The sequence below is a fragment of the Syngnathus floridae genome, chromosome 5, assembly GCF_059516105.1.
Source record: "Syngnathus floridae isolate MCC-2025c chromosome 5, RoL_Sflo_1.0, whole genome shotgun sequence".
Lineage (NCBI taxonomy): Eukaryota > Metazoa > Chordata > Actinopteri > Syngnathiformes > Syngnathidae > Syngnathus > Syngnathus floridae.
Genome location: NC_142417.1, coordinates 1,886,781 through 1,914,679, shown reverse-complemented (window position 1 = coordinate 1,914,679; position 27,899 = coordinate 1,886,781). Strand labels below are relative to the sequence as shown.

At 43.6% G+C, this 27,899-nt stretch overlaps 1 protein-coding gene across 3 annotated transcripts in view; it reads left to right on the top strand.

Annotated features, from left to right (window-relative positions):
• The window catches only part of LOC148397377 (uncharacterized), a 208,038-nt gene that overhangs the window by 130,288 nt on the left and 49,851 nt on the right, over positions 1-27,899 (top strand). The window lies entirely within an intron of this gene.

Sequence of the window (27,899 nt, the reverse complement as noted above, 5' to 3'; positions counted from 1 at the left end):
GATTTTTGCGTAAAATTTGAAAAATTAATTCGTCAGAATTTTGGAAAGATTTTTTTTGTTTAATATATTGCTGTGGAGCGAATTGCATGAAACCCGAAAAGCGGTGTTTGTTCACCAATAACGCCGAGTCATCAAATCAATTGGATGCAAACCCTTCTCCAAACTGTAGATTCTATGAAACAGGCAGAAACATTTTTCTTTTTTATTTGCCCGCCTCCTTTTATTTATTTTTTTTATTTTTCACCCTCAGAGTTCAGAAGCTTGTCGCTCTTTAATTATGTATAATAGTCTTTTGCCCCTGTTTTATGGAAACTCCAGACTGGATTCGCTCAAGTCATCGACTTGAAAGTTTGAAAACCTCCAGTGACGAGAATATTAATGTGCCAGCAGTGTCATATCTGTTTCAGCTCATGCATATTCAATGTCCCCCCAGCTCTCCAAGATTTATGTCAGACTTTGCCGGAGTGTAGTTTTCCAGCATTGGAGATAATGGCATGCTAAATTGATGTTATCGGGGGCAGTTTTTCCTTTACCCCCCTCCCCTCTCGGCTCCTCTTTAGGTCGGGGGGGTGGTGAAGAGGGGGCGAGAGGAGAGTCACCCACTCGCCTCGCTGCCGCTATTCAGGCTTTTGGCAGCTTTAATACTCACCTCCACCCACCGGTCTGTCTCTCCAGTAGCCGTGAAGTAAAAACTTGCGTGTTGCATGAGGGGAGGGGGGGGGCATATTTTGGAAGGAGATTAGGGGGCCATCCTGTGGATTATCTTTTAATTAAGGACGGTTGAGTTGTGCCCACTCTGGTGGAGCAAACGCCCAGCTGCTAATGAAGTTTAAACAGACATACTTTATTTAATTACCGCTAATCGCTGGGGCCCAAAGTCCGGCCCCTCTTTGATCTGCCTGTCGCGCTGTAATCTTCCTGGCAGATAGCATCTCCCGTTCTACCCGGATCGCTTTTAGAAGTTGCTACGGGAGGTCCGAGATTAAGCGTGGGTTAATTGAGACAGCCGGGTTGGACGTGCCTGTGTACGCTTGTGTGTGTGTGAGACGGAGAGCGTTATGGGGGTGGATAGGCCAAGGCTTGATTGATGTGTTTGTGGCTCTACAAGTCATCCTGTTTTTGTGGCCTCTGTGCTCGAGCTTTCTCTCAGGGTCAGCTGTGACATCATCTATTGGTCACACCGGTGGTCAAGAGGCATGGGGGGAAGACACATGTACATGGATGTTTTTTTTTTTTTAAATGCCTTTTTTAACCTAAAAATTGGCTCATATCGATAAATTGGACACAAACCACCTGTACCTTTAGACCAGAATGATTTTGTGTGTTACCTGAAACTTCAGATGAGAACAAGGCCATTTCAGTTTTTATATACCGTATTGATTTAAAAAAAAAAACACTTTAGACTTTTTGACTACCAGTGATATTTTTGAAAGAATAAAAGAGGATACATTTGCTCTTGTTTTAATTGACTAATCACGTTATTATTTTCATATGAACGGCAACGCCTGGTAACTACCACCGACACTGTTGTCATTGTTCATATTGATATAAGTCGATGGTGAGCAGCTGTTTTTTTCTTTGGGTTCAGCGAGGTCAGCAGGGGCAGCAGAGAGCACTTTGAGTTGTGCGTGTGTGTGTGCATCCATGTGCGTGAGTGTGTGTGTGTTGGGAAGCAGTGTCTTTATCTGACCTGAGGGAGCCATTGACTTCCTGTTAATTGGGTTAGCTCAGCGACCAGAGGCAAACCGTGTGAGTGGAGGGAAAACACAGTGAGGAGGCGAGGCGGGGGGAAAAAAACAAAAAGCCCCAATGAGGCACTTTTGTCTCGGCTGAGACTTATGGCAACCGAGCTGTGAGAGCATACTGAGTACTCATGGGGAGGGAGCAATCTTCTCACACCCACACCTACAATAACAATGCTTTCAATAATTGTGCATGTCTTCCTCTGTCTTTTTATAGTCCTCCAGAGCTGATATTTCTAATAAGTGAATGGTTTATACTGTGATTATGAGTGTTACCTTGAACACCACATGCATGTGAACAGAAAAAAAATAACACTTAAAGTATATTAGCAATGAGAGGGTGTCGTTAACCAATCACGTCAGACATCGACAGACAGACATATGATGACCCTATTCTTGTAAAAAATGTCTCTCTCTATTCTAGTATTTATATTTCTATCTCATGAAAAAAGAACTATTTTTTATTATTACTACAACAGACCGTTGAGTAGATGACGACCATTTCATTGCTTCCAGAGATTTACAGCTTTAATCAGTCAAAGAGAAACAGCAACAAAAAAAAAACGGGAGTCATAGCCCTGCTTGAAACATGATTAATGAAATTATGCATTGACTTTTGTTAATAATTAAAACTTGACTTCAGATTGTGACAGAATGGTTAATTTATTAATCCACGCGCACAAAGTCAAGTCAAAGCTTCGCCGGGTCCTACGGGTAGAACTGCTTCCAAGAGAATGAACGCTTGTTAAATAAGTTACACAACACAGTCCCGCACAGGCATTTGAGTTGCAAACAAACCCAAAAGATTTGAGTGGGGGGGACCAAAACTGGAGATAGAGAGAACGTGTTGTGAGGTTCTCCGACACCGGGTGTTAAACACAAAGACATCTCTGAGGGTCTGTGTGGGAGAAGATGAAATATTCAATGCCTTGGTGTTTATTAACAGGATGAAACAAAGGGCTGCTTCCCTTTGACTTGTGCACATTGACACTTGGCACACAACAAACAAACTCAAATATGGTATTGATCCATAATGGATGAAAAGGGCAACTTTTAAATGAGCAGCATTATTAAAGAATTAGTAAGGGGATGAAAATGTGCATAGAGGCACACTTTTTGTAAACATAAACATTTGCCAGCTGCCTCATTGAAACTCGTCTGCTTAAAGCTAACCGTGTTGGATTTTTCTTGAACTACCAGCGCAGTTCAAATGGATATTTGACGTCTATAGCTGTCATTGGGCGTGAATGAGTTAATAAAAATTAAATTTTTTGGAGGGGAGGGGCCTAAAAGAGTCTGAAATGAATATCCACCTTACAAGCATTTTTTTTTAAAACTCAGACTGATGTATAAAATTTGGGCTCCTCTACAGAAATGACCTCAAGGTGGTTCCTGACATGAAATCATCTGACATGCAGTTTTGATACATCCCAATGCTCACTCTTGAAACTGTTGAATATCCCCTTTTGCCTATTGCCTCTGGTTATGGATCACAGCATGTAGCCTCATATTATCTGCAGCTGTGTATTTGTAAGTCTCCGGGGAGACCAAGCAGAGCTGTTCTGCCGACCCGATCACATCTGGGACTAAGTGATGGTTTTTGTCCACAAGCCCCAGAGACTAAGGACCCTGTGGGCGTCCGTCTAAATTCTCGTCAGCCTCAGACCCTTTCAACACCTCTTCGACACCTGCTTAATACAAATTCCACCGCTGAAACCGCAGTCACTGTTTTGGATGAGGAAAGTTGTGTGTAGAACTTTATTCTGATACTTGGAGAGAACTTCCAACTGAGAGCATTACTTATAAATACAAAATATATATATATATATATGTGTGATTGTGGGAATAAAAGTAGCCTTCTGGAATAAAAACTGTTAGAATAAGGATTTATTGAGAGAAAAGAGGCCTTCGGTGAAGTAAAATAGTTGCGAGAGCAGACAATTCCAGGTTTTTCGAAGTCATATGAAACTGAGCAGAGAATTTCTCGTGATTTCAAGCTTGCCTCCACTTAAGGAAAAAAATCCTCATTGACAAGAATGCACGCATATTGTTAAATAAATGATTCAGAGGGTACAAGTGCGGACACTTCAAGTTGAAAGTGTTTCTCTTAACACTCAAGTCGTATTATGTAACCTTCTTGAAGCATTTCCCTTTCCTTACCTGCGTACACGTCAGTCCTTCGCAGCCTCCTTCGAATCTCACCGACAATGCAATAACAGTCTCTTTGCAAGGATATTTTCCTTTGTGTCAACATTCAAAGGACAGAGGACACCGTATTATTTTTTTTTATGGTTAGAAAAATAACTAGAGGAGAAAGAACGGATGAGGCGGAGGACTAATAAAAACAGAACCGAAGTCTTTCCACACTTCTCCAGCTGTTTTCCCATGGACTGGTTACCCGACACAGCTTGTTACAATCGCGTGAACGAGCCTGGTGGGATCTGGAATTGACAACTTGTGTCTGCTTAGTTACACTACTTAATGACCCTAATTATCTTCCTCCTTGCTGTGAACAGTCAATAAACAATTAGCGTGGCATATGGACCCCCTAAACTGTATGTTTTCTATCTTGAAGACAATAGGGTGTCCTTCTTTAGCGGTGCGAGACCGTCATTACGACTGATAAAAGTACTCTGTAATCAATGGCTTATCCCCAGACTCTTGAACACTATCTCAACCTCGGAGCCTTTGCTTCTCACTGACAAACGGAAGGGGAGAACATCTAGCATATCTCAATCTCTTCGATCATGGGTCGGCAACTCCGCTCCTGGTGGGCCGGTGTCCGACGTGTTTTCTGATCATCGGGATTGTTATCCAGCTTCTGCAGAACCTTGGTAATGATCTGGCCATTTGAATCAGGTATGCTTCTGCAGACCTAGTGTTACAACAGGGAGACATAGAAAACATGTAAGACCCTAACCCTCAACCTAACCCTAACCCTCCAGGACGGAGTTGCCTACCCGGGTATTACATGGTCACATTGACAATTAAAGGAGGCAATACGTTTAATTCAAAGTCTTTGGTTGTTTACTGTATTCCATCTTTCTATTGCTCTTTGGACGGGCTTATCCTGTTCAAAATGTCTTTCCTCAGCACCAAGATATAGGCCCCAAAAAGCTATCTTGTAGGATTCATGGCTCACCACTATTGAATATGGATTAGATATCAGGTAGGTGAACTACACCTGAACCTTGCCTGTGATGTCTTTATAGAGAGGCCTTTCTGACTTTCTTTTGCTTTTCAGCCACCATCAAAAGTTCAGGAGCCGGCAGTGTTTTGTATTCAAGGAGAGGAGAACCTTTGAAACCTTTGGGATGAAAGAGCTGCGTAGTGTCAGCTTGGAAGCTAAAGGCGATGGTGGGAGGAGGGCTAAGAGGTTGCAGCAGAGGGGAAGAAAAGGGCGCACTTTGTAGTGCCATTTCACAAGGATAATCTGAAATAAGCACTCCTGAGGGGGTAGAATATAGAGATGATATTTATAAATATTTGATGTTAATATTTGATTTGAAATCATTCAAATAAGCAAATAGATAAAAGCCTACCCTTGCTGTAAATGATGTGGTGATCCATTTATTTCAGAAGGAGCAAGAGGTTTTTTTTTCACTATTTTTAAGGTTGTTGACAGTCTTCTCTGTCGCGTGTCTTTAAATTACTCTTGTAATCTTCATTGACTATTCCTTCTAGTTCATAATATCTGGACAGAACTCTTTACGCATTTTCCATAATATCCGTCAATATTAAATACATTCGGAATGAGGAGTAACTGAAGAGCAGCAGCCAATGCTCCTCGTATGTAATTAGGCTTACTCCGTACTTCACTTTTAAGGGTACGACTGGCAGCTCAGGGGATTAGCTTAGTGCTGTTTGAGGGTTAGCAAAGGGGGTGTGCTTATGTGAGAGCCCATTGTCCCACCAGGTCACTGATCTGGAGGTTTATACCCACTGAAGGCCAACACTATCCTCCTTCTTGCTCCACTTGAGCAGGCTACAGAATTGGCTGCATTGTGCGATATGAGGTGGAGAACCGTCCAATGCCCCACCCACCCACTTAGGTCTTGGAGTGTGTTGTGAGCAGGGCTCATCACAACATCGGCTGGGCACATGCACACACACATACACCTCCAGCTGTGAGAGCCATTGATGCCTTCTTAACAGCCCGATTGTTTCCTTTAGGAGAGGGAGGAGTGGGGAGGAGAGAGGAGGCAGGTCACTCACCACCCCTCGCCTTTGAGTGAGGCCGAGCAGGTGTAAACATCCAGCACTTCATGAGTGGGCTGGGGAACGGGATGAGGAAGAGGAGTCAGAGTCATGATGGGATTGAAGAAGAAAAACAATACGATTGCAATTCTGCTGTAACTGATATATTGGAAGGAGGATTTTTTTTTTTTGCAAAAAATATCATTACATGCAAAGAACCTATAGAAGATAATACTTATGCAGCAGAGGTGTCCAAATAGTTTTCCTCGCAGACGGAAATATTTTAAAAGTCCAGCACTTATATATTGTTTATATGTTGCGCTTACTTTTGAAATTCTGCTTATGTCCCAGCGTTCTGTTAAATCTGCACTTTGTGTGTGGTTGGCCAAGCAACCAATCAGTAATGAAGACACAAATTGGACCTTCACGCGGAGCAGAAGGTGGCAGAAAATATTGTTGCCTCAATTTATTATCATATATGTTTATTCTGTTAAAAGAGAACATTTGTTACTATTTTAGTTATCAGCATCTTGGCATGTTGCGAAAACTTGACAGTAAATAGGGATGAAGGAGAAAAGGGACTGTGGGCCGCAAATGGCCCCCGGGGCCACAGTTTGGTCAACCCTTAAATACAGGAAATAAGTCATAGTAAGAAGAAAGGGACAGTTACGCATGGATTTCCTGCTGTTCTATTGCTTCATACAGATCATTTCCACACTAAGTCCAATATCGTCTCGCTGTTACTTAACATCAAGTGGGGGATAGGGAATAAATATAAGGCATTTTCTTGCCTTGGCATCCCCCTACTGTGATTCTTGGGCCCATTCAGATGATGGAAATGAAGCCCTCAATGATTCATCTCCACTTAGCTATGAGTATCCCTGCCAGTTTGGAAAGCGATAGCGCGCCAAAGCTTAGCTTGTCCCTGAATGGAGTTCCATGTGAGAAGTTAGTATACGTTTGAGCCGCTTCTCATGCTTATATTGCATACTCTTTTGCAAACGCTGTTGGGATTAGAGAGTAGGAGGAGGCAAATCTATCGACCAGCATGGTGTTTATCCGCCGGCTCCACACCCTCCAAACAGAACCCCATTACTCAGGCTAGTTTGGAGAAGCTTAACACCTGTGTTTTTTTTCCCCAGTTCATATAAACTCATTCTCTCCCTCCTTCTCACTTACTTTTTGTCTTCCAATGCAAAGAGGATGAAGCTGAGGGAATGAGAAGAGCTCCATTATTGCTGTATTTTCTTTCCAGTGAAGCGTTATTTACTAGAAAGATATCATCCTAGCTTTTAATCCTCTTAGCGCTGGATTGCGGTTGTACTTACAGCGGCATGCACCTGCTAAACTGCCTTCTCTTAAAGCTGAATAAACACAGCCGCGGGAGCTGTTGCCATCCCCGGCTGAACCCATCAGCTTTTTTTTTTTTTTAAGGCGGAGGGAACGAGCTCGCGAGAAGTTTAGAGGACAACATTTTGGAGGCCCCTGCTTGCTGCCCACATGGTCAAGTTCAGACCACAACTTAAGACTTCTCGGTTGTCTGCTCGAAGGGTGTCCTCAAGACCACCCGGAAGAAAGCTCGTATATATTTATGCAACGTGTGAGAAGATTTCTCACTGTATTGTCTTTAGGGGTGTGGCGTCGTTCCATTTGTGTTTTATAGACGGTTGAACTCTCGTTGGGCTAAACCAAAAACAGAATCCAGGCGATTTATATTCTGCGTTAAATAGATTATTGTGGAGTGCAGGTGCTTACTATTTCATCTTCATGGCTTGAATCAAGCACCCCTTGTAACGTTTCCCACTCTGGCCGTTCATTTTGATTCTTTCCCATTCTCTCTGGAGTTTTCATTATTTCTCCTCTGCCAGGAACTTGTTTGCTTTCTCTATGAATTGTTGGCATTGGAATGAATGTGTTTATAGATGTGACCCTTGCCGCTTGAAGTCTTAAAGCCGTTCCCCTGTCAAGAGCCAAAAACTCTGGCAAGGTCAGCTCATTTCTGTTTACTTTCCAAGCACTATTTACCCTCTGGGGCTTTTAAAAGCACTTCTGCAAAACATCACTTGGACGACGAGAGGGGGAGAACGAGGCCAATGGGTGGCTACACACAAGCGATTCAATGAGGGGGAAAAAAATAACACAGAAGACTGTGATAGGATTTGGAATGCAACACTCAAAATATAATGCAGGACAAAATCTCGATAAAACCTGCACGATCAAAAATATTGTCAGGTCACTGCTAGAATATAATTAATATAATTACACTGGTTTGCTAAAAAGTCTTAATACAAAGGCGACAATAACATTTTGCATGATAGACCTTTAGGCCATTGCCTGAATGCAAAGCCATGAAGTTGGGATTAACCCATCAATAATCACTATCTGGCGTGCCAAGCATTTGCCCCTGCGGAGCTAATGATTTATCTCCTCGAAATGGGACTGATCGCTATCAGATTGATGAATGCACTAACCAATCATGTTCCAGCAAACCTTCGCCATGTACATACACCAATAAGCCATGATGAACAGCCCCCGCGTCGTGGCTTGTTTACGCCGGCCGCACGGGGAGAGGTTTCTCCCAAGGATGCGCTCGTGTGAAATTTTCGGACTTGTGTGTGAAAGCGTTCGATCGAATCTCCCCGGAGAGTAGAAGAGAAGTCATTTCTTGTTAACCTCTCATTATGGTTCAGCTCTCTGGAACATGTTGTTGGATGCGGACACGTCATGGTGTGAAATCCCACCACAAACATCCTTTCTCCGGTTAGCGTTGAGAGTGGAAGTGATTATGTGAGCGTGTGCTTGGATGCAAAAGCTTCTTGGACAAATTGTTGGAAGATGTGGCGCATGTGTCCTTGAATGATTGATGTAGGTTTTTTTTTTTTGTCCTTGTTGCTTGTTGTTGTTACGCAGCCCCGGCTGGCCGGCCGGCCGGCCGGCTCCCGTACGTTCGATGCTGATGTCCTTGTATAGTAAAGCTGGAGTTTATTTCCTCTCGGCTGACAAAGACACCTCCTCTTGAACTTTTATAGCTCCTCTTAGTGACGTGGATCTGAGAGCGTTGACCTCGGTCACCGGGCTTTACAGGCTTCCGGCTGCATCTCATCCTCAGTGTTAGTTTTTCCCTTCACTCAGCTCTCTCGTATGCTTTTCATACATTTATACACAAAGTGAATTACAAATGCCAGACAAAGAAAAATGGTGGCGGCATTTGTGTGTACCTTTTGAGGAGCCTTTCTTAATCGTACATACATGTTTTTTCCTAGGAAAAAAAAAGAATATTTCCAATCATTTGTCGTTTCAGAGTCAAACCCAAAACCAAGAGATCCCCAAAAAGTCAGTGTGACCATACTACAAATTTAAACTTTCAGATTTCAGTGAAATGTACCCCAAAATACTTTATATTACTTTACATTTTGAAAAGAAATCACAAAAAAATACAATAATTGCAAAATTATTTCAAATTGCAGGAGATTTAAAGTGGATATACAAAAAAACAGAACGGAACATTTTAATGTAACTGCATTTAGACATTGCTTGAATGTGTGCTTTGACCGTATCATTTTAATTCACATGTACATGTGACACTGTATTATTTTAATAAAGAGCAAGACAGGGGTTTGGTAGCAGTGAAAGAGCAAGAGGCCAATCTTTAGTTTCCCCGGGTTGCTAGTCAGTCGCGGTCAGTTCGTTGTGTAAAGCCCAATAAAGATTAAGTGCACAGCATAAAATCTAATAAATGCCAAAACCAGTAAAAAGGGGCTAGAAAGAGCTTAGGAGCATTAGACTCACACAAAGTCAACCTGGAGCGATTTTTGTGACGATACCTTATACTCCCAAACGCGCATGTATCCTTGCTCCATTACACTCGGTCCCATATTAAAAACAATTTTTAGAAGAGAGGTCCCCTTCTACAAATTGTTGACCAGGCACCGGGGGGCGAAGGCAGGCCTAAACGAAAGTGACAGTTATTTGCCTCTCAAGCCCCGAAGGAAGAAATCTGTAAAACGATTTCCTGTTGTGTCAGATTTCTTGCTAGGCTAGGGGTTGTATTCCCAGGCATTACGGCCTTGTCAAAGCAGGAATTCATGAGGTCAGTCTACAAGTTTTGTCCGTAGACTGATGTCGTTATGTCGTACTCGCAACACAACATTGTCGGTCTCGCGAATCTTGATGCGATTCCAACGAAAACAGCTAATTTTCTCTCTTTGTTTGTATTAAATACGATTTTCTGGATTAAAAAATGCTGCTTATATGACACAACCAATGCCAACCTTTATATTTTTAATATTTGTTATTTTTATCATTTTATTTTATATGATTATCATTTGATTGATCAGTCACTACTCCCTCCATTTTTTATTTTTTTCTCTTTGACATCACGATATTTACCTGATGATCCACCACCGCCGATTATTATAGACAAGTAGCCGCTTATGGAGCCATACAGCAACGTGATTCCATGTGTTACTCAGCTCATTAACGCCTACACCTTGACTCCACATATGGAAAATCTGGCAAAGTACGGCGTGGTCGTTTGAGTGGGTGGGATGATTCATTGGCTAAATGCTACGTGTGATTGCATAGGCACAGGTGTCGCCACTAGCCGTCTGTTTTTGTGACTCATTATCTCATACATGTGCTGTTTGTATTGTTTCTATAGTGTTACAGTGTCTTCCCCAGGATCGTTATGTTCAAACTCACGTGTTAAAACACATTTACATGGCAGCGATATGTGCTATAAGGCCATTGTGTGCGAGACCTGTTTTATTCTTTAAGATGAGTCGACGACTGGAGCTCTCCACTCAAGCTTCTTAATGTTGTCATTAACATCCCCCATCCATTTTCCTTCTTCTGTCTTTCCACCTCCATCTATCATGACCTGGTTCTTGATCCCTACACTCGGAGCAGATACCTCTGGTAGGATTAATAATTCTGCTTCTTTGATGTCAGAAATGTGTTTTACAAAGACGGGGTTAGGGCGAGGGGGTTGTGGGCATAGAAAGAATGAGATGGAAGGAAGGAGGAAAGATGATAGAGATGTTAAGAATCTTCAGGCAGCCAGATGGAGAATCTCCAAGTGTCAGCTTTGTTACCTCCTGTAGTTATATTTTCATCATTTTTGTTCAGAAATGTCTCGATTTAAAGTGTACATTTGTGGAATAATTTTGAAAATATTCTGAACATTTGTGGTTCAATTATGTCATCAAAAAGAATTGTTTGCTTCAAGCACTAAATGAATACATGAACCATAAATTTAAGTTTAGAAGTATTGTACATTTTTTTCTGGCTTGGCTGGAAATAATAATAATAAATAGTAATAATTTTACTGTTTGTTGGCACTTTGATGGTTTTCTTTGTTAAAGTATGTTTGCTTTGTTTAGAAAAAATGGGGGCCTTATTTTTATTAAGTTCTAGCTTCACCTGACACCTTTTCAATGGACTTTTTCCTTTTTTTTTTGACTGAGCTAATCAAATCCAAATCAAAATAACAAAACGCAATATAAGTTCGATCCCTGGAGAAATGTGTCCACGAGAGGGCATAGACCCGACTGCTTTTCTTCATTGGCTCTTCAACCCAGGCCTTGGCCTCAACCATTAAGCCAATCACTCACTGGCAGATGACCCCTGACAGCCTATCAGCTTACTCGGCCTGCAGGCTGCGAGGTGTTGCTGAGAGTTATGCCAGTGGACGACAGCTCGCTAAGCGATGGAGAGGAGGGAAAATTAGTAAGAACGTTTTGTACGGTTTGAGGGGAGCAGAAAAAAAAGCCAAAGGTGAGAGCAAGCATCGGCCGAGAGCCGCGTTAATCTGCGGCTGACGAAGCCACCGAGAGCTCCCGTATTGTAATTACATTAAATTTCCATGTATCCGAATACCACACATTAGCCTGCAGAAGAATCCCCGTATAATTGTAATCCACCAAGACGAGTGGCTACCTTTTTAACGTGAAGGACTTACATGCTTTTTGTGTGCCCGTGTTTATGACTCTTGTTGGCACGCCTAACGGTTGCAGAAGAAGCATCTCCGAGGAAAATATACGAGAATTGTTTGGATTCTGATACATGTTATGGCACTTGACTGGAGCAGATGTTGGCACACTTGCTTTTAGTCTTGCTTAAGGGATCGGTGGATAGTAGGATGGAGAGATATGGTATAAGAGAAATGGATGGATGGAAGGAATGAGAAGAGGAGTGGTGGTGGTGGGGGGTGTATATCTGGTGAGCAGAGCCAGGCGCAGCCGGAGGGGAGGAGAGGTTGATCTGTTTAGTGTCCATCTCCTGCCAGCTTTCACTGGTCATTAAAAGTAAGCTGTTATCAGACCGTGCAGGGAGGACTACCCAAACAGCCAGCACAGTGCTGCGTCTTCAGGTAACAGCACCTTATCTTTCTGCTGATTGCCTTCACGCTCCCAATCCGTCTGACGTTGGCGTCTCAATCAGTCTTAAAATAATCTGCCGAGCCGAGCAGCAGCGCAAGAAGGTCTGTCTCCGTACTTCCATCTCTGCCTTTTCTCCTGCTCCGGCTCCCCGCCTCTCCCTCCTCCCGCGTTGATGCTGCATATTAATGCGACAAAGCGTTTGGTCTTGCGCACTTTAGTGGAAATAAACAAACAAGTCTCTAAATCTGTCACAGAGCGTTCTACTCGCTCTCTGAGAACGTGTGGACCAATGGTGCAGATATGAACTTTTGGGGTTAAAGAGTCATCAGACAATAGAAAGCAAAATCTCAATCAGATCTCTGCCAAGGTTGGACGATCCCTTGATCTGATTTTGGGCAAAATGGAACTGATCCCACACCAGTGACATAAACTGACATGCTCACCCCCCCCCCCACACGTTCCCATCTAAACTTAGAGCCTTGGACCACAAGCGCTGTCATCTCCACACCGATTTTATGTGCTTCAGGTGAGATCAGCAGAAATGTAAAATGGTGCAGCAGATTTGTAAATCGGGAAGAAACAAAATTTGATTTGTAAGGACGAGTAGAACATGTCATATTTCCACTGTTGAAATTTATCGAGCAGAGACGCTGGTCCTCGAGGCCCGCAATCCATGATATGTTAGATGTTTCCCCTGTCCAACGTACCTGATTCAATTTTACCAGCGAGGTTTGACGTCGCATGATAACAATCCTGCCGACCATTTGAATCAGATATGATGGAGCATCTGAAACATGCAGGACAGCGGCCCTCGAGGACCAAGTCTGGACACCCCTGCTCTTGAAAAACTAAAAAAGATAATCCCATTAGTTATTAGTGGGTCATCGTGTAGGCATAGCTTTTATTTTGGCATATATATATTAGATCTTGGTCTTGAGTTTTACTGTCACTATTTGATTCATTTATTTCTTGCCTTCCAAAAGCGTTTCACAGAACTTTAAAAAGCGGAACTTATGTTTTGTTACTACGGTTTAGCTTGTTCCGTGTTTCCTTTCGACTCCCCTCCGCTCTAATTTGTGGTATTCTGTTCCTTTTTTGCCAAGTGCTGTTATGTCAAGAAGTGGGAGTGAGACGTGTCAAAGGAGTGTTCTTCAGCGCTAAACGACTACAGCGAGACACTTGTTAATCCGTTAATCCTTTCAATGTTTTTATTTTTTTTTACAGCAAGTAAGCCAAAAGCCAAGAAATCATATTTAGTTTTTTTTGCGTTGGGTGACACTTACATGAATGTTTACGATGTTTTCAACAACTCAGCTTTGCGTCCTAATCTGCCTCAGTGTTTGCTCAGATTTTTTTTTTTATATATTTGCGTTGCATGTATTTAATTTTTTATTATTATGACTGTCAACCCAAATAAATATATGAACGCCTCATTTTATAAACAAACTGAAAAAAAATTCTTTTTCAAATCAGATGGAATCTTTTCAAATATTTTAAAAAGATGATTTTTAAAAGTGAAGACAATTTGCAATTTTTGTAATGAGACATAAATATGATGCACAATTTCTCGTCACGGGCCTCATAAAAGGATGTGGTGGGCCGTATCTGGCCCTCCGGCCTTGAGTTTGACACCGTTGCACGAAACTATCCGTGACATTTTATAGCAACAATTGCCAACATGATAGATCAAGCCAAATGACTTTGTCATACCTCAAACCATATCAACAAAATGTTTTTTTTAAATCTTATTGTGACATGATATGACTGTTTGCTGTAGGTGAATATTTTTTACATACATGCTCACTGACAGATTGACAGCGCCGGGATATTTTCCATTTTCTTCGTCATGCTGTACTGTGAATGTCATCTGTCTGGATGATGGTCAGCATGCATTAATGAGAAGGTACATGTGGTTTCATCTCTCCAGTAGATGGTGTCATAGGGACTGCGCACTGCCTATTGACTGTACCGCTATCTCACAGTGAGTCAGACAAATGAGCGTCACTACTCCACTTCTGATGTCATATGGGATTTTATACTGTAGGTGACAACCGAGTAATAACTCCTATATCTCTCCAGCTCAAGTTATTTTCTTTTTTTCTTCTACTGGCGCTGGCTTGTTTGCCGCCGCTTCCCACAATGCATCTTTCTATCCCGCCGCGATCTGTCTCGCTCAGTCTGCCTCTCCGGGCCCGCTCCGTCTCCCATTCTTTGTCTCTGCCCTCATCCCTGTGATGTGTGATATGTATCATTGCTTAAGACGACTCCAGGCCGGCATGTTGACATTCCCCCGTGCCTCTTCATCTCTCCCTGCAGAGCTGAGTGCTGTTGAGTTGTGTTGATTAATGATATTGATTGCTTCACACACCGGTTGACTTTCAGTGATGGAGGGCCGGAGAGCAAGAGACAGAAACACGAGCGCAAGTGTGAGATAAATTGTGACAAAAAAAAAAAAAAAGCTAATAACTCACACTTGTTAGAGTATTCCCAGCACATACGTTCCCGAGCGAACACATACAAGCTCTGTTTCCATGGAAACCATACCATAGTGAAAGTGAGTGTGGAAACAGACTGAAGGAGAACACAGGAGCTTTCTGTCACAGGTGACGGAGAGGTATGTGGGTTGAGCGGCTTTTGTGGACATGTCGGCGTGTGCATCAATGGCATGAAAAACAGGATGTCGATATCCTCTCAGGACGGCTCTCCTCGGCGCCTGATACCTTGTGTCAATAGCAATGAGGGAGTGTCAATACCTTTTTAAAGGGTTGACCAGCTCACTCTCGTTGAATGGATTCCCAAAGAGTGGCCACTTAGACATGGGCTCAAATTTATTTTTATACGGCGCTGCTCACACACGCACAAAAATTAGGTCATGTTGATGACATAATATAAACTAATGGAAATTAGTTTGCTGAAACAAGTTGGCATAAATGTAATTTAGGTTTTGAGTGAATTGTTTTTGGGCGAACATTTTGTCTTTTTCAACGAATGGGATGCTCAAAAAGGATTAGCTAACCATTTGCATGTTTTTTTTTTTATCACCTCGACCCACTCAACCCACAACAATTGACTTAATTTGGTAACTTTTCCAAATTGTCCTTGATTTGTAATTGTCGGTATTATTCATTTCCCCCATTTAATTTCTCGTCCCTATAAGGCCAGGTAACATAGTGCTGTCCTCGTTTTTTTTTGTTGTTGTTCTTGAACGTGGCTTAGTATTTATTTTTTAAATACATTAAAAAAAAAAAAACAGATCTGCGGATTGACGATAATGATGAGAATATCTGATTGCCTATTAAAAGCCAGCTGCCTCTGCGTGATGCTGATGTCAATATCTTTCTCCAGCATCAATAGAATGGTCAACAGCCACCGGCCACATTGTTTATGATCTGACGATAAGGCATGCATGAGACGGGAATTCCCCCCCCCGAAGTGGAGCTTCCTCTCTCACAAGCTTGACATGACACATGTGGAGAGCCATACCACAACTTTGTAATCTCCCACGAAACACATTAAGAGCTCAAAGTGTGTGTGTGGCCGGTCACGGAAGGCAGGATGCAGAGTGTGTGAATCAGAATCCGTCCCAGACTTTTGTCCGATGTGTCGAGGAAGAGACGAGATGTTTTCGAATGAAACATCCCAAGTGAAGTGATGTTCTCACATTCTTACCGGCACTTGTGCAAATAAATACAAGTGTTATCTGACATTTGGTCTGCTGAGTGGAGTGTAATGAAGCAGGGCACGACCTTCCTAAGGTGTGCCACCCGAGCTCTGATGCCTTCAACACCTCTTCTTAAAACAGCAACACAAAAAAAGGTGGCAGTGACGCAACACCGTTTTGGGCCCATATAAACGGAAAACCTTCGGATGGCTCTGAGACGTCATAACATTTGATATCATATTTGGATTAATTCATCGTGCGAGCTCATTTTGATGTTGGATTTTTTTTTTTTTTGAAACACTTGTACGCATGAGCGTGTTTAGCATATGCTGCCCTGGCTATGTGCGCTCATGCGCTCTACTGTCTGGCCTTCTCTTGTTCTCCCAGCTGTCCTAACACTAGTCTGTGTTGACAGTAAACACAGCTGCAGGTCACAGAGGCCTCGCTCCGGTCCGACATGGGGATGGGGAGGCCGAAGGGGGGGAGCGGACCTAATACACATACACAGAGAGGGAATGAAAAAGGACGGTAGGACGAAAGGTCAAGACTCTTTGCTCAGCGACCAGAGAACTGAAGTGGAAAAGTTAAAAGAGGATCTTCCGCTTTGCTCCAGCACGTGCCCCCTCCCCTCTTGTTGAGACTGACGCAAGGGTAGTGAGAAGTTTCCATAATTGGATGTGAAGTTGACTAATTTCACTCACTTATTGCCTTTTTATTTCCCCAGGGGAGTTTGCATTTACTCTAACCGGTAAAGAAACACGGCCAAAGTACGAGACAAGTATTGCACCTTTTGAGCGGAGATAAGACGACCGAGAACATCAGATACCGTTAAGCGAAAGCAGCATCTAGAGGTCAGGATCAAAACATAGCCATTAATAATAACAGCAGACACAAAGTGACCCGAGTGCTCATGCGTCTCATTAAATCTCCATAGCATCAGACATTTCAGACTTTTTACTTCATTGTGGATTGGATGTGTCTTCAAGATCAATACTGTGTGATAAATCATCCCTCCATAGTTTTATTTAACAGATGACATTAGCATTGCATACAGACACACAAGCATTAGGGGGCCCGTGACCTTTTGTGCACTTGATTGATAGCTTGTCTGACCCTGTCTACATGTTGTAACCCTGCCAGTAAAACACACATAGTTTGGGTAACCCACCTACTGTAAGTACATGTCAAGAGATATAGTCAGTCATCGCGCTCACGGTCGTACAAATCAACTCACTCGCAACTCCCACAACCCCCCCACCCCATTTGACGTGTTCCCCTCGAGCCCCAAAGGACAGATCAGGCACAGCTGTGACTTAGCAGGTCACGAGGCTCAGAAGGGTCAGACTGAGCAGCCTCTGAGAGAGCCCAACGCGGGGTCACAGGTCACTCCCAGCAGCCCTGGCGGTGTGAAAGGTCATGGGTCAGAGTCTCACCGCCGAGCGTCGGCAGGGTAGAGTTTCAAAAGGCGGCTGGGGCCAGCGAGAGGCACAGATTTATAGATACCGAGCCGAGCCCCTGCCCGAGGTAATTACACAGAATATGAGCATGCCCATTGAGCCTTCGCCGCCATATTTCATTTCCACCCTGAGCCCCCGTAGACTGAAATAATACATGAGATAGCCGGGAAGGGAGACCCGAGGCGAGAGCGAGGGGGCAGAGAAACCAAGATCCAGTCGTGTGAGGCCGAGGGGAGAGCGCCCAACGGGTGGACGGAAGGAAGGCGGCCCGGCAAATGAGAAGGAGTGTGAGAGGGAGCGTGCGTGCGTGAGTGAGTCACTGACTAGCGGGAAAGTCAAAGGGTCATTCTTGTTACTAAACAAAACTCCATTCTCAGCTACAAGACCTTTGACGTCAAATTCCAGTAAGACAGCGAGAAGGTCATAGGGATCATCCCCGGGGAACGCCGGGAGCCGGAATGACACGAAGCACGGACAGCAGGGAGTGACGGCCTCGCGAGACAAGCGGCGGAGGAACAGATGGAGCGAGGGAGGGCAGTGAAAGAAAAGAAGAGCCCAGAAATTAGATTAGTTTGGAAAGTGAAGTTGTGATGCGGCAGGCTTGGTATCCTGCGAGCGGCAGTTTCCCGTGAGAACCCCGTCGGGCCGTGGCGGGCTCAGCCAGACAGTTCAAACATATTTACCCCTCTTTGGAAGGTACAAATTCAATTAGGTTCTTCCACAAAGAGGAGATGTTTTCCCCTTCTGTTTTGATGTCATGGTAGTGGGCCGCAATAGAGTGGGGGGTCGCAGCGCTCTGGCCCGCGTGCATTTATCTTAGAGGCCATTCATCTTCCATTAACCTCCCTTCCCCCGCTTTTTAGATCTTTCTGGCTTGTATCAGTCTTTCTCTGCCTAGTTACCAATACACGAACGTGCGTGTCGGGGAGCCGGTCACAGTTCTGTCCCAGTCCTTCGTCACCCCGTCAGTTCATCCCGGCTTATTCTTAACCCTCTTCTTTTTTTTTTTTTATGTAATTTCAGGCCCCCATCCTTTTTTCCCTAATCAAACAATGCCACAGATGATTAAAGTAATCATAAACAACTTTAGCCTTGGCTGCTGCATCCAAACTTTGTCACAAGAAGTGCGTGTGACCTTAGACTTGACCCTCAAAATGCGAACAATAAACAAATCTGCCCAATTTAACCTTCCCGCCTCTTTCTGTATTGTTGATGCAGGGATGATCCCCCCCCCCCCATAAAAAATCTTAATTAAATTATGGCCGTTCTAAATGAACATTTGGACTTGTGATTACAAAATGCATGATAAATAAAAACAGCTGTTACCACGGTGCATCCCAGATTGCGCATTTGTCGGAGTACTGCGGTATGTGAGTATTTTTTTTCTCCACTTCATCGATCCAAATTCTTAAACAAGATAAAAAGGATCAACTCTATATTTCTGAGTCAACTAATTCCCCGTCATTCCCGCACGCCGATATGCTTTCACGACAGTACACGTATATCCGATCATACCTCCACCGTCCCGCTGAGACAAAGTAAAGCCCCTACTGTGACTCTGATGCAGGAAAAGAAAAAAAAAAAAAAGTCACACAAACAGACAATAAATCAATCCATTATTTACAAGTGAAGTCATTCAGAAAAGAAGCATATGTAATCTGCTCATCCATGGTGAGAAACAGAGAGGCGGAGAAGCAAGGAAGGAGAAGTGTTCGGGGACGAGGCAGGCGGCCAGCTGAGAACAAATTTTGTGTTTTGTTCCTAACTCCCCCGAGGAGCAGTGCAAACCAGTAAACAAACAAACCGAGCGAGAACACGTTTCCTTCTTTAATGACAAAGGGAGAGAGACTGTGAGAGAAACGCAGGGAAGCGCGGCTAGGAACTAGCCAATGTGTCAGCTGTCAGTGTGTGTGTGTCCATGTGTGTGTCCATGTGTGTGTGGGTGTTCGCCCTCTGCCCTGTTTGTATGCAGGCCATCAGCTCGGACAAAAGTGCATAGGGGGCATGCACACAGATGGGTAAATAAAGCCCGTTGTTTGCCGTTTTGTTTTTTTATTATGTCGGCAAGGATTAATTGTCATTGATTTTTCTCAGGCGGAGACAGGAAAAGCGGCGGCAAGTAGTAAACACTCCCATAAGGGGCCGGAGCTCTTCTCCGCCACATTGGGCAACCCACACTGAGAAACCCCCCCCCCCCTCCCCCCTCCCCTCGGAGCCTGTCACAACCATGTCAGCTCCAGTAACATTGAAGTTCTACCTGAAGTATGCAAATGAGGCCTTTGTGATACTTGCACATGCAGCACTCCTGGGGTCGTAGCCTTTCACCCCGAGGGGGCTCGACTTCTCCCACCACGACCTGACAAATCATCCCACAATGTAAGAAAAAAATGGAAGGGTCTCTCAGGGTCCCAAACTTCCAATCTCCATCCTGATACAAGCAACATGAGTAAAGTGCAAATTCCCACCTGATTTGCACAAAGGCAATGAAGGAAGGAGAGGGACGAGAAATAAAGATGGAGAGATGGAAGCCCAAGCTATTTGTGTTCTTTCATTCCGTCGATCATGATAAATGACCCGACTGGTCGCTGCTCCCCCAAGCAGCACTCTTTCTGACAAGAGCGTCTTTGAGGGGAGCGCCGACCCCACAGATAGTGCTTTGTGACCCCTATGCCGGACTTTAATTGAGTAAAACAAAGAAGCTTCCGCATGTACCAAGCAAGTATTAGCGTCAAGCATGAGTAAAAAGTCTGAGAAGTTGAAGAGGACTAAAGAAAAGTCAACGTCTTGCATTTCTCTGGCACGTCTCCCCATTACTCCTTTAAAGAGCTTTGCCTTAGGGGTACGTGGGTAGATTTGGGGGTAGGCTGAACTCACATCTACCCCAAAGGCACTTTACAAACTGAGTCAGTGATCAAAACAACTTGTGAAGCTCACCTCCACCAAGGGGAGGTCTTAAGTGAGACGAGAAAGAAAAAAAAACATTTTAATTGGGGGGTGACTCAGATGGAGTTGCTGTCGAGCAGGTGGGTGATTCCTACTTGATCTGTGAAAACGTCTGAACTGATCCTGTAATTGTTCCTAAAGCCAAGTCTGAGTGATTTTATGAAGTTGACTGGAAAAATAAATGTTTGCTGTTTTGCTTTTTGGATGTGTTGAGTGGCAATGAACAGATCATTTTCCTCTTTTGTAGCCCCTTCATGTTAATTTAAGAGCCCTTTTCACAAGATGCTTTTTTTTTTTCCCACATTCCCCAAGGTGCTTTTTATTGCCACTGGCTAATCTCAGCAAAAATGGATTGGTCTTTAGATTTCACGTTGCCATAATCCATAGTTGCATAAACGTCTGGGTGTTTTGTGCGCTACAAATTGGCTCAGCGTGAGCATTTCCATACTCCACCGCACGCACCGAAGTACGTCTCGCGAAGGCAAAGTACCACACAGTGCCACTGTGCCGTAATCCCCACCCTTGCCCAATGGCCCAGATTAAATCCAGTCTTTGATCCGCCCCCTAATCTAAGTAAACGGGCTACGGGTTGAGGGTTGGTGCTCCACTCTTGCCTGCCAGTAAGATTTTTTACTAGCTTCTCTCCTTCCTCTCTCGTCTGTCTGTTTCCTCGCTGCCCCCCTACTGGGGAGCTGGCAATTGAAATCAGCTTTAGGGTTGCTTAATACAGAAGCGGGCAGATTTAGGACCCTTTAATGCCTGTCATGGTCAAAGATTATATCAATAGCTCTTTTTGTCGCAGTTGACGTCAACGGAGCAGCAGCGGGTCTGGCCCAACGAGACAAAAGCGTTCATTTTTAGATCCGATTGTCGTCTGTCTCGCGTCTGCACTCAACACGCTCCCTGTTTATTGAAAGCGTACAAATGGAAACAAACGGAACATGTGTTGCTCGTTTGGAACGTCTTAAAATGTAGCTTTGTCAGGTACCCGTGTAATGGACGTTTGGTAATTGTAAAATCAACGTTAGCGACAAGGCCTTTTGAAGTCAAGTGTGGCTCGTTCCTGCCACGGCCAGCTTGATTTACTGGCCATCTGTAAGCACGCAGACACCCTTTGACCAAACCAACACCAAATGAGGAGACTCGGTGTTGTTAACCAATTTAGCAGGAGCCCGTGGGTGATTAGAGTAAGGGATTCCTGAAATAAATGCTTTACAACACAACACATTAAATATAATTAGCCCCAACGTAGTAAAGGTAGAAGAAATTCACAGCTACTAGACTGGACTACGGCTGAATGTCTGTTGGTTGACCAAGTTGCACGTCCATCCAATCGTGTCTAATGACTGCTTGTTCTGGTGTCTAAAATACGTCCATAATACTTTTTTTTTCCCTGACAAGAAAATACCTATGATATAAATAACAAATCTTGCGGGAAAAGTCCAGTGTTTTAGAACTTTATGTGGCTTAAGCTATGGAAGAATATTGATTCTCATTAGTTGAGAATTCAGACTCTTATCCTGAACATAGTAAACTTTGTGAGAACTCATAAATGGGTATAGATAAATCACACAATTCGGTCCTTAGTTAAAATTTTAAATATTGTGTAGCAATATTAACATGCTTGTCATTGCCGATCTTTCTATCGAAAAATTCTGTTTGTGAAAAAAATGCTTATTAACACGTGAATGAGTCCAATGGATGTAAATGATAACATGAGAAATTCTATTAATTTCTTAGTAGTTGAGCAATCACTCCTCAGTTGTGTGTTCCTCCAGCAATGCGCTCCAAAAAAATACCTCTTCAGAGGGCCAGACAGTCATGAGATTTTTTGTCTTGCTTTTTGGCAGCAGTTGACCAATTATCGCTCCAGTGCGAGGTCCAGATCACTCACTTGTCATGCATGGTAGTGGAGTGTGAAATGTGCCATGAATCCGGGGCATGGCCCACAGCACGTACGGGTGGCAAAAGGACCTGGCTCAAGGTTCTGCCTTCAACTTGAGTGATTTGCAAAGCAGGGGTCAGAAATGCCTCTGTCATTTCCATAGCATTCTTCCGGTGTCTTTATATTCACGTTGACAATTACAGATAATGGGCCTTGTGTGATTGCGCCCCATTTCACCAGCGATGGCTTTAGATCAATTATGAAATGATTTTCTCCCGACTGATTATAATAGCATGTGTCCTCTGGCTAGCTTTGCCCTCATGACATCCCGAGCAAGTATCTATTCTTCTTCAAGTGTCCTCAAATAATCACGTATTAGGTATCAGAGAAAGGTCAGGGGGGGTCACGGGCCACTCGTGTTGCCTCCTGATAAGGGAGTCATTACTTTGGGATTATCTACAGGTAAGTGCAAAATAGCGAGTTCAAAAGGTTAAATCGGGGCGATAGGTCACATCTTTTGGATTTTGACGACAGTCAAGACTGCGAGTCCCGCTTTCCGGTCGTACTTGTCTATATTCGAAGTATTTGTCAACAAATATTTGGTCGGCGTGAATAAGAAAAGGTCAGTATCGACGTATAAGTATCGGTGTGGTCATTCGACGTGTCAGCTGCTCACCTCTGACCTAGATCACAACACATCTATGACCTCCGAGTCTGTTTAAGAGCAGAGAGATCGTTTTTCTAATAAGAGGGGCATATCCCCAACTTACGGTATAAATAGCAGCGCTAGACCCTCCACGCTAACACCTCTAAGCATCCCGTCGTTGACGTTTAGTAATATGACTCTGCATGTGAAAAGGACTTTGAGTTGTGTGAAGGTTGCATGTAATGCCACATCATTTCAAGCCCCGCCTCTAAACTCGGTGAAGGTCTTTTGGGCTCCCGTGTCTTCCTCCTCCTCCTCCTCCTCCTCCTGTTCGCTGGAATGAGAATTGTATCTAAATCACTTGGCATGGAAAGGATGCAAATGAACACGGTGGGTTGTTGTGCTCAAATGCAGCCAAGGTCATGCATCCAGCTGTCAGCTCGTGTTGGCGACTAATCGTTTATGTGCCTGCACCACTCTGCGCCTGTTCTCTCATTCTCTGGGTGTCTGTCACACACCTCTCCCTATCTCTTTAATTCACTGTCTCGCCTTTTATCACTCCACTCGTTCCGTCTCTCTCCTTTGTGTGCCTCACCTATTTCACCCTTCACTTTACATGTTCTTTCACAAATGACAAAAGACCGCTAAAGTCATCATTACCGCTGCGGTAATTTTTAGCGCGCCGTTACAAAGGAGAAGCCCGAATGTTGTTTTGTTGCAGTACAAATTGAGAACAACATGTATTTGGATGGCGTTCACACCTCCGGCCGGCACCGGCACCATGTAAAAAACGGCGGCCGCTCGCAGGGTTCAAGTCCTTCGAAATGTGAATCGAAACAGCTGCCTCTAATCACCAGCACAAGCTGGGCTTAAGGGCCTCTCGGTTTCACCCCTCATCTGCCTGGAATTTTGAATTTCCTGAGCGGAGATCAAATGGCAGCCCGAGTCAGTGAGACCTTTGATATATGGACACCCATCTTGCGAGGGCCTTCTGCATCGGGATTTACGCTTGACAACACATTGGGTGTCACCTCCGCTCCCGGCGGACGATCAGCCAACCTGGAAACATTGAACCCCTTTGACAGCCCCTCTCCCAAACCCCCTAGAGTGCCCAGCAGTTATTTATTAAATTTGTTGTGCCCACCGTGCTATGGTTTCAGAAGACCACTTAGTTTTGGATTGCGCTCTGGATTTTTCAATTATGTGCTTCATTTCACCTGCTCGTGGTCCTTTACCCCCCAGGATCAAGGGCGCAAGAGATCACATTTAATTATTTCAAAACAAGAGCACTCGGGCAGACCCCGCAGATCCGTTACATCATACCCCTCCTTCTATCTATCGCCCCCATCAGCGCTACTAAAAATAAGCAACGTTGAACGTGTGAAAAAAAAGAAGAAACTGATCAGCTCCTTCCTCTGTCGGGGATCGCCGCATTTCTCGTGTCAATAAGGAAATTTGTCCACCTACTAGGAGGGTAAATAAAAGGGCAGAATATGGGATTTCCAGAGTTTCCCGCATGTCGGCTCTCATATGGAGCGAATTAGTGGTCACTTTGATTGACAGCTGCTCCCGTGTGTAGCCAGCGGCAGAGACAAAAACGATGGGAAATGATTATATCCGAGGTAATAAGAGCGGGCTGCGCTCGGTACACATGAAGATGCTATCGAGATCGGCCGTGGCCTTTGGATTAGAGGATGTTAGCGGGTCACCCTCCTAAAGCACAATCAGGCATCTGTGTGCACATTCACATATAATCTCATGAGTTGTTTTTGGTTTGCAATTGTGTATCTTAACCCTCATTCTGAAATTGACAATTATGTAATACAAAACACAATTTCATAACATCCACTACATTTGCCACAGGAAATGAGCTAAGCTAAAGCTATTAGAGGAAGCATGCAATGGTTAAATTTGTAGAAAAACGTCGACTTCCGTTTGCCTTTGAGACTTTATTTTTCTTACTTGGACTTGAACGAGACGTCGGGATTTTAGCCCACTTACTGAAAGGAAAACAGAGCAATGATACTTTCTGTATAACTGCTGTTCAATAATATTGACCTTGCTTGTATTCTAAGCCACTTTTATGTGGATGATTGCAACGCTGAACGCGATCCTCCTTAAAGACTACAAAAAGGAATTAAAACTTTTTTTTTTTATAGAAGCACTTTCAATGATAGTACGTAAAATATAATTTATCCGCATTAGCACATTTCAAACAGTGCAAATCAGGCTGTAAAATGAATGACTAGACGATAGATAAGTTTTTTTTATTCCGAGTTTAAAACCATAATTGTTTTTGTGAGTGTAAGTGTTCCAAGCGTGCAAAGTAACCATTCCCTGACCCCGGAGTGTGGGAGTTAACCTGACCTGAAGACAAGGGTTCGAATGGTCAACTGCAGGTCAGTGGCTCAACTGGAAAGCCTGCTGCCTAAGTGTGTGTGAGAATGTGCTAGCGGGCGGGCGTGCAGAAATGTTGCATCTGGCTCCTAATTAATGCTCACCATGACAGACTCAAGAAAATCAAAATGAAATCAACCATCAACTGTTGCAAAGTTTTTCCTCACTTATTCCAGTACTTCCAGCTACCATACTAGCTATCTAACGTGAGCCACAACAATCATCACACCGATCAGTTTTACTTGGGCCCGAGTAGTTTGAAAATATCCTTTTCACTCGCGCAAGCACATTCCCTTCATTTCCTCAACCTCATCCTTCATGAGGCCAACAAATGAACATCACTCAGTGTCTGTGTAAGCCAAGCACCCAGTTCATCAGAAACACCTTTCCTGGCCCCAAACATGACCCTTTCTCTCCTGGAGTCGGGTTAACAGGCTCCAGGGCTTACACAGCAGATGAGAAATGGACCAGAGACATTGGCGTAACGCACGTGTGTGTGTGTGTGTCGGCTCGCTCGGCGGCTTTTTAAAATATATGTTTCCGAGTTTATAAAGCGAACGGCTAGGCCAACAGAAGGTGGCTGCCGAGGTTAGACAAACACAAGAGGGGGGTTCTTTATACGTCTCGGAAATGATGGCGGTTTCTGTCAGATCTGGCCCACTCTAGTCTGATCTGGCTCGCTCTTACCCTTAATTTCCAACCCACGCAGAGCGAGCGATACGCCGAGAAGCACATTGTGCTAATACGCCTGTCAGTGAAAACCCCCGTGGCCAAACTCTGTCAGTCTAAAAAGCTCCGAGCCCACCTCCACAGATGGTCCAGCGGTACTTAAGAATTCACCCCCAGGGTTTTACTGCACTGTTGTGTGGATGACTGTCACTGTGCAGAGAGCATGTGCTTGAAGATATGGGAACAGCATCCTTGAAAAGCTCTCATGGCCTGGCACAATGAGATGTCTCCACCCCTCGTCGAAGAAAAAAGAAAGAGCGGGCATGCCTTCTTTTATGATGGTCACCAACTGACCTAACGGAGAATATAGACACCGTTACACGACTGAACACGATATACTTCAGCTTGTTTTACTTCGAAAATGGATTATTTGGGGTCATTCGGGAAATGATTTACCACCGCCGCCCCTGTTTACAAGGTCAATGTTGCATTTTGAATGAGGCCAAAAAAAGGAGTATAAATGAACATTTGCTAATTTGTTTATTGTCTACTTGTCATCCGCCCGTTACCACCCTCCCAGACACTCCCCCCTTTTGTACTCCAAGTGAGCTGAAAAAGTGAAAGTGTTACTGGAGCTAGATTTACACTGTATGGTTCTGGTGACATGACACAAATGGGATTTTTTTTTTTCTCCCCATGTGGTTCAATTTTGTTATGGGTCAAGGCAGTGTAAAGGATTGCTAAAATCAACCAGTGGATAAATGCTGAGGTTTTTAAAAGCAATCAGGGTAACGGCCAAGGAAACCTCTAGTCAAATGTAACATTTGTATTGATTATTGTGTGCTGATCATATTATTGCTGCAGGAAGTTGACACTGTTACCTGCAGATACACGAAATCGAATGAGAACAAATAATCATGAATACAAGCACAAAATTGGAACAGTGAGTCCAACCTCGATCTTCAGGAAGCCTCTCACAGCGTATTGTGTGTGAATGCATGTATACGGAGTGGGTGTATTGATTCCCCCGGGCATGTTGAACTTGTGAGAAAGTGAGCATAATTATTGTCGTGTTGTCTTGTTTTATGCCGGAGACTCCAAAGAAATCACAGCTGAGTTGTGCGAGTCCCTGGAGTCAAACGACGCTCTCGCTGTAAGCGTTTGTATACGTCTGCTTGCTTGTATTGTAACAATGTACGTTAAGGACGTAAGTGATGAACGACAGCTGACGGCATCTGGATGGATGCCAGACTGGGTCGTAAACAAACAGCAGGTTGGGTTTAGGTGAAGCGCTCGGTATTTCTGTCCGTGCCGGTGCCTTGTTCGAATTCCACTGATACGACTTTAATCAGGCCTAATCTACTTATCGGCCTCCTGGGTGGGGCAATGATCAGCCGGAATGAAGGGACACAAAAGATGCTGCCGTATGTGAGAAGGCATACTGTACGTTTGGGATTTTAATGGCATTTTTGTTTGTTTTGCTTCATCGGATGCTGATGCTTCCATAACGTGTAATGTGCCAGTCGAGCATCCTAGCCAAAATTTTGCAGTATGTTGTACATGAACATTTGCGCTCTGATAAGAAGAACACCATGATTTTTTGTTAGTTAATCAATGCATTACTGATGGAGTGTTTCATCATTATCCGATAGAAAAATATTAATAAACATACTTGTTTTTGGGGTTTTTTTTTGGTAATGTAAATTAATGGGGTGAAAATATAAAAATATTAATAAACATACTTTTGGGGTATTATAAGTTAATGGGGTGCTATATATATATGTATATATATATATATATATATTATTATTTTTATGATACATTTTATATATATATATATATATATAAAACTGGGGAGCCTAAAAATAAAATCCTAAAACGAGACAAAACCCCAATGATAGATCATCAATCCCTCTCCATAC